This window comes from Poecile atricapillus, chromosome 3 (genome assembly GCF_030490865.1).
Source record: "Poecile atricapillus isolate bPoeAtr1 chromosome 3, bPoeAtr1.hap1, whole genome shotgun sequence".
NCBI classification, from domain to species: Eukaryota; Metazoa; Chordata; class Aves; order Passeriformes; family Paridae; genus Poecile; species Poecile atricapillus.
This window is the reverse complement of record NC_081251.1, coordinates 36,216,920-36,224,877: the sequence shown is the minus strand read 5'-3', so window position 1 is coordinate 36,224,877 and position 7,958 is coordinate 36,216,920. Positions and strand designations below refer to the sequence as shown.

Sequence of the window (7,958 nt, the reverse complement as noted above, 5' to 3'; positions counted from 1 at the left end):
GAATGAGTACAGAGAATTTGAGGTCTCCTTCCATGCACAAGGATATATTAGTAAATCAGAACCAGACTGCCAATTAAACCTTGTTATTTTAGGGAAGATGAATAAAATAATGCGTGATGAATAGAGCAGGCTGAGGGTAAAGCTAGTCACTTCAAAACTGAGTGTTCAGAAGTCTATAATTCCTGAATGGGAACATGTGAAGAAGTTAATAATGCCCTCAGAAGGCTTGCAGAAGCTGATAGTTTGTGTTGCTCTTTTCCATAGCTGTTTCTACATGGGCAAAGGCAGGGGAGGCAAAAGATCTTTACTCCAGGGAATGGGGCCCCAGTCCACAATGGGCCTCCTCCAGCTCCAAACAGACTTGTTCCCTTTGCATGTCCAGTGTCCCTGCTACATAAATTCTGCCCCTGGGTGGAGAGTCAACACCAGGTAAGCATTAGGCCTTTCCAGAAACAATGCAGAGAGCAACTGAGGGCTCATGGGAGGAATATTTGATTGCTAATATACTAGTTTACACTTCAAATCACAAGTAAGGTTTAGAGAATGATGGGCCATGAGAAAACAAACAGAAAACCCAAAATAAAATTACTGTATGCAACAGACGGAGAAAATGAAGCCTTGTTTCTTATGTCTTTTCTCTGTCCCTCTATCCCTTTTCCTCTCTGATACCTGGTAAGACTTCTTTCTCAGGAGAAGTGACATTTTAACTATTAATTCTCCCAATTTCATGGAGATTTAATATAACTTTGATACCACTGAGGCCTCCATACTTATCTGGAGTTGGGTATTAGGGTAGAAGTCATCTGGAGGGATGAAGAGGCATATGCACATATGCAGGGCACAAACTGTGATCTAGGTTTAAAAAAATTATTCCTTTTATTATGATAAATGGAATGCATTTGTCTTGAAGATGGGAAGGAGGAATGACTGCAGAAGCTCAGGGTGCTGCTGGGTCTCAGCAATTACCTCTTGGAGTAGATGTGGAGAGACTTCAGGAGCAGCGTGACAGTGGGAGTAACCTGCCCGCAGATAGGCAGAAGGAGATTACAGAGCCAGACCTCAGGTTTTTCATTTCTACCCTCCACCCTGTAAAAAATGAAAACAGAAGTGTCTTATCCTCTTGTTGTGAGACTTACGTATCAATGGGGTAAATCCTCTGATAAATTATTTAGACATCTGTTCAGACAGATCACAATCTCACCTCCTAAAGAAAATCTCTTCTGGGCAAAGACCGCATTACTGCTGCAATATGCAATTCCTTTGTTCCTGGGGTTTGCAGCAGCCTTGGACTCTCCATAATGGCTGTGCTGGGATCAGTCCTGAATGCACCACTGGTGGTAAATAGACTCCTCAGACTGTGTCCTGTGTGTTTACAGCCTCCCCAGATGCATTGGACCAGAGGATTTCACAAGATGACCACCTGACCTTGCTTCCACTTGATCCACTGCAAGTTTGGTCACCAGTTTCAGCAGAAATGAGAGATGAATCCTACATGACCCCAGGCTTTCTGTCAGATACCAGTGTCTTCTAAACCTCTGTATATAACTAAAGAGGCTGATAAGTAATGAGGGAAGGAAAATGTCAGACAGAAATGCCCTTGAAATAAGCTATTGTAACAATACTATGTTGGGATTAAGATAAGCACACCATCCTTAACTCTGTGTGAATGAACTGGGGCTATTTAGCAGTTCCATAACTCATTCAGCTTTTTTTTCTCTGAGTAAAGCATCAAACTCATTCATTATAGTTGGCTTCAGGGCTCTTGGGAACCATCCTCAAAGCTCTCCATCTTCAGCATGGACAGCTAATCTGGACAAATAATTTCAAACAGTTTAAGAAACAGTTTGACCCCCAACGCAATATAACTAAAGGTTAAAGGGACATCTTGGTGTGTATCTTTAAAGAATATAAATTGAGCTGTTTATTCCTTGTCTCTGGAGCCTGTGCAAGGTTCAAATTCAGTTTATAGGCTTATCACCAAAATTCATTTTATAGAGTACCTTAAACTCCCACTCAGTCCGATCAAAGCTTTTCTGACATAATGTGAATGAGCTACAATGGGTTCCCTTGTTCAGTCAGCCAAGTCAATGTTCTTAATCAGTATAAAAACATCAGGAGTCAAATGGTGTTTTTTATTAAAATGTGTTTGATCAGCTTCCAAGGAGGTGACAGAGGTCTATGGAAAGAAGCATTCCTGCCTGCTCCTAGAAAATGCATGTGAACCCTGTAAAAGCACTGGGCTCTGAGGGGACCCTTTGGCTTGCTCATGACTGACCTCATTATCCTGGGAGCAGGGCGCACCCTCTCACCCTTCACTCTAATCCTCCTCCAGCCTGACCTCTTTTGAGTTGCCTACTCCTGAAAACCCATTTATCTCAGCTCCTTCCACTGGATAATAATCAAGCCCCTGGGCTTTGCCAGGGATCAAAGAATGATTGCTCCAGTTGTCTCAAAATCTATTGCTTCTTTAGATGCTCTTGCTGCTTATTCAAACAAAGCAACATTATGCTGAAAGTCCACAGCAGCTGTGGATTAGAGACAGGGCAATGTTTAGGAAGTGATATGTGGGGCACAGCATCCATCTGACTTTCTGGGCACTCACTCAGTTGCTCAAGAGAGAGTGGATGTACCCCCAAGCACCACACAGACATGGCTGACCCCAAGAGCTGCTTTTTGGCAGCACTCCTACAAGTCTCTTCCAAGCACAGGCCCATAAGTGACAGCCTCTGCTCAGTCATCATGCCACATACACCCAGACATCTGTCTAGAAGCCAAGATCCTCTTTTGAACTTAGTGAACATAAAGTTGTTTCTTCCAGCAGTAGGGAAGGAGCTCCCTTAAGCCCACACCCCTACAAAGCACAGACAGGGAGAAATGTCACATCCTGGGCTGTTTGGTCCAGAGCACTGATCATCATGAGTACACTGGGAAATCAATTATGTTGCCCAAGGCTTCGCTGTGACTTGGGGCTGTCAAACAGCTGGATCTCCCTACACTACAAAATGGGAGAATCAGGACAATACTGTCTTGCTATTAGGTCCCTGATGGGCTCACAACTTTCCTAATGCTTCTCTGCTACAAATGATCTTATTTCAAAAATCTCCATGCACTGATTGCCAGAAACCATTTACTACCAAAAATAGCTCAGACATGGACCTCTGAATGGCTGAAATAGAGATGATCAAGACAAACTCATGACAGCAAGGCTGTTATGAAATAGAATTATTCACTGGAATAGCTCTAGACTTCAAATATTTAGGGCCAGAAAATTAATGCTAACTAAATTCTGATCCTTGCAATTAAGCAACAGCAACAAGGCAGCAGAGCCATTTTAGATCCAAGTGCTGGTAAAAAGAAAATGACCTAAGTAATGGAGATGCTCTTCTGCATTCATGACGTCCTTTCCTCCCTCCAAAAGCCTGTCAAGAGAAGTTGGCAATAAGACAAATATAACTGAGATGCTCGAGGAGATAGCTCATCAACAAGACCTATTCACACATACAAGTCATCAACAAACATTTCAGCTGGGAAAACTAACCAAATTTAGTGGTGAAGCTTTTTTTGGCCTTGGAACTATGCTTGAAACTAATAATTTGCAGTCATAAGCCCAGTTGGACACGTCACTACCTAAAGAAGTTTAATCAGTGAAGACATAATCTCTGTTTAGGATTATTTGGACAGATTTTTCTCTCCCCTAGGAGTCATTGGGAGGCAGGAAGAATGTGTCTACACACTGATTGGTGCAGGGATCTGTCTGATAGGAAGGAACATCTAGCCAGGAAATGGGAGTGGAGAGTGAAAAGGCATTTAACATTTTCATTTTAATTTATTTACATTTTGATAGCTTATGCATGTACAGAGATTTGGTCATTTTAAAGAACTTCAAATAAAGGACAGGAAAAGCAGCTGATCCATCTTATGGTGTCTTACGGATGGATATTCTTCTCTGTGGTGAGCAGTGACAGGACCTGAGGGAATGGCCTGTGGAAGTTGCGTCAGGGGAGGTTTAGGTTGCATATTAGGGAAAGGTTCTTCACCCAGAGGGTAGCTGGGCACTGGAACAGGCTCCCTGGGGAAGTGATCACAGCTCCAGGTATGAGGGAGTTCGGGAAGCATTTTGACAACACTCTCAGGCACGTGGTGTGATTTTGGGTTGATCCTGTGCAGGGCCAGGAATTGGATTTCAGTGATCCTTGTAGGTCCCTCCCTAATCAGGATATTCCATTTGATGGTCTTTGTGGGTCCCTTTCTCATTCAGGATAGTCTATGATTCTATCATTACCAATTCAGGCAAGTAGAAAAACTTGCATAAACCCTAAGCAACTGAGCTCTATTCCATTCACAAAATAAAAGCATGAAGAAGAGAGCAGTTGAAGTTGTCCATGATTCCACACTTCTGAAAATATAAGCAGTTCCAAGGGTTCCAAAACACAGACTTGTGATAAAAATTTTACACCCATTTGTTAAATTTTTTATCTGATGCCCTAGCAACATCCTGTGAGTAATTCCTATCTTCAGGAACTACATGGATCTTATATTTTTGTCCTGATTTAATTATTTTTTTCATAAATGGAGCACAGTCACAGTTTTGTTAGGTTTTTTTTTTTCCCAAAGCAGACTGGGTAGGACTTGAGGAGATGAACATGGGAGCGCAAAAATCTTAAGAAACTCACCCCAGGCTTCTGGCTACCTGTTGATAGTCCATCCTCTCTCCAGTTGTGTCACACAATGTCTGTAATAGTACACTAACGTAGTGTAAACACACTTTGTTTCAATGCTGCAGTCAGTGCGTTCTCTTACACAAAGTACTCAATCTAAAGGAGAATGTAAGCAAATTAGTTAAAGAAATATAAATGAAGCATTGTTTTCTCTCCTTTTTGCCTTGTTAGGTGCCCCCCAAGGTTACCATCCTCCTTGGGCATCCTTCTTTCTTACCACTACACCATGACAGGATATTCAGATTTTCCCTCTGCAACCCTGACCACCTTACCCATATCAGCAATCTCACAGCCCTGACCAGGTGTTATCACTCACTCACAGAGCCCAAAGCCATCTTGGTGCCGCTGTCCAGCTTCTTCCTGTTTACTAAGAGAGGTTTGTTTGTGCTCAATTATAACTGCCATGCTACTGAATCACAGAAAGATACAGGACAGCCAGGACAGCAGTTGAGTGTGGAGATTTCTAGGAATAAGACATCTTGTGCTGCCGAACTCTCTTTCTGAAATGCTTGTGGATTAGTGATTTGAAGAACCCATTTTTTTATTGTATTCACCAAGCTAGATGCATGCTGATTCTGGGTAATGAGATCTCCTCATTCAAATTCCTAAAAGTGTAAAATAAACTACATATTCTTGCAGTTCTTTGTAATATAATCAGTTACACATGTAAAATATTGTTCACCTGCATTTTTTACCTGTAGTATGCAGTGATGGAAGATGGTTATTCGGAGTAGTTGCTGCATTCTCATTGAAGAAGGCAGCTGACAACCTGGTTCAGTTCACATCAAGCATGCCAATAAGACTTAAAGATGATCATTGTTGACTCACTGTTAACTCTTAGTCATGATATTTACTGTGCTCTCTGTGAGATAATGACAGGTTTGAACCTACACATTTGATAATAATATGGGGTTTGTCACGTATTTCAGAAGTAACAGGATGAGGAGGGTATCATTCTTTGTTCATTATTGTTTCAGCTGAGAGGAATCATGTAGGGCATTGACTGGAACAGTTCAGCGTAAAGCCTTCACCCTTCCCAACTCATGCTGGTGACTAGTTTTTGACGCGATTAACTAGTGACCTTGATATTGTAGGATGACAAGAAATATCCATGCTGCATGGAAAAAATCTTTGCTTTACTACAGCATTTCTTGCATCTCCTCTGGCAAGCAGTGTTCATTGATGTCTGAAGCAGGATACCAGACTTAATCAGCTTCCCCTTGCACAGCAACCTCCATATTCCCATAAACATGGAAAGTGCATTTCCAGACTGGATAGTGTCCGTGCGGATACTCACCAGACTGCTCCCCCCTTGAAGCCTCCACAAAACTAATTCCATGCTTCCCATACTTGCAGCACAGTGATATAGCCTGTCTCCTTAACCATGATCCCAGGCTTCCAGCAGAGTTGACTGGGTCTTCAACTGGCAAAGTGAGTGGTCTGGAAAAGCAGAGTGGTGGAAATGTGAAAAGAAGTCAAGGAGGTGTAGGAGTTGTCTTATCCACCACGGAAACAGCTGCAGGATGGCTGTTTATCCATGCTCTGTCATCTGCGAGGCTCAGTGTGGTGTCCCTCCCATCCTGCATGAAAAATGAGTTCTCTAATGCATCAGAGCCAAAGAAACTTTGTGTGCCTGTATTTAACATGAACAAAAAGTGACAGTGTCACTTTTGATTGCAGGCTGAAACACAGCTGTTTTCACTAAAGCCTGAATAATTATGTAAGGAGTGAGAGTCACAAGACCTCTGATGAAAAAAGGAAACTGAGGCGTAGTCTGAGAATATAAGGCTCATATCCTAAGAACAGGATGGGGTTGTGTTTATACAGGTAGGTAGGTAGTGAAAAATGTGATTCAGATGTTTTTATGAGACAGACCCATATAACCACAAACTGGGTAAAGCTGCCAGATTTCTGTGTGGTTTCATTGTGCTTTAGGGAATTGTCACACCCCTGATGTTGTACTGTAGAGGAAGAAGGTGACTTCCCCCCTAGGGGAAGTCCAGATTGTCATGCAACAGCACCCATATTTTCCCAACCAAAAGCTGCACCAGCCACTTTGCCAGGAATGGGAGAGCCACACCCTATCTGCAGAAAATAGAGGGTATTGCAACAAACATCCCTTAAAAAATGCACAGCTCATAATGGCTGCAGGCCGCAGCAGGCCAGTTTCTATCCTTCAATTAGTGATCTTCCAAATGACTCACCAGTGAGCATTGCATCAAAGACCTGCAATCTGCAAGGGCCATATCTAAGTATTCATTGACAGGACTGGTAGCTCCACTTTTTTGAAGGTTGCCCAACTTCTCTTTATAAGGTCCCATTTTCTATTTCCTTACATCTCTGCCAACCCTTTATCAGTTCCAGCTCACGTGTTTCAAGCTTAGTGCCTGCCAACAGCTTGTTGTCTGCTAGTTGGGTTTGATTTGGTTTGGTTGAGTTTGGGGCAGATACCTTATTTTCTGTTTAATCAGTTTGGCTGTTTCCAAGAGAGGTTTGTCAAAAACAAAGAAACAAAAAAAGACAGAAACAAACAAAAACAACAGAAAAAAAATATTGTTGATTTCTTCCTATAATTGCTCCTTGTGGTAGAGAACTGAAATTTGTCAGGCAGATGGTCCTCAGGTCATGAATCTGCCAGGAAAGCCCATGCTAATGACGTTTCAGCTAATCAGATTGCAAATGTCATGTTGCAGCCCACGCAGTAGATGAAGCTTGGTCTTTCTAAATAGCTACTGACTGTGCCACACTGTGACAACATCATCAGGAACAGCATTTGACCATCTCAAGAAGGCACTTGAGAAGGCACTAAACTGAACAGAGCACTAAGTATCAGGTATGGGGAAGCAGGCTTGCAGGGAAGAGCCTACCTTCAGTGTGCAGTTGCAGTCATTGAGTGTTCCAATTATTCCCTGAAAAAGTAAAAACTACTTGGACCAAATCAAGGGAAAAAACCTTTGAGTGAGCCTGTTGTTGCTATCTGCTTCTGTCATCAGTTTTCTTTAAGTACAGAAAAATGAGTCCTGCCAGTTTGTACAAACTAACTTAGAAAAGGCTCTAAGTAATTTCTGGAGGTTAAATACATTATGGATGCTCCAGATAAATATGTGGGAATGATAGGCATGTGGCTGTTGCTTGGGGCTCTCTTGTTAAACCAGAGAGCCACAATCAATCAAACAATCAATCAATCAATCAATTAGCATTGATTAATTAAAGGGACGAATAATGACAGCAAAGATACCG

The 7,958-nt window shown here is 42.2% G+C and overlaps 1 long non-coding RNA gene across 2 annotated transcripts; it reads right to left on the bottom strand.

Annotated features, from left to right (window-relative positions):
- Positions 1-879: 879 nt before the first annotated feature.
- Positions 880-7,628, bottom strand: LOC131577126 (uncharacterized). 2 transcript variants are annotated; one of them, XR_009277151.1, is made up of 5 exons: positions 7,586-7,628; positions 6,016-6,158; positions 4,674-4,814; positions 3,364-3,419; positions 880-1,086 (listed from the first exon to the last, which is right to left on the bottom strand). It is a non-coding gene; the product is annotated as an uncharacterized LOC131577126 (long non-coding RNA). The 2 variants fall into 2 exon arrangements; XR_009277150.1 differs by lacking the exon at positions 7,586-7,628 and having other exon boundaries at positions 6,016-6,279.
- Positions 7,629-7,958: the final 330 nt, after the last annotated feature.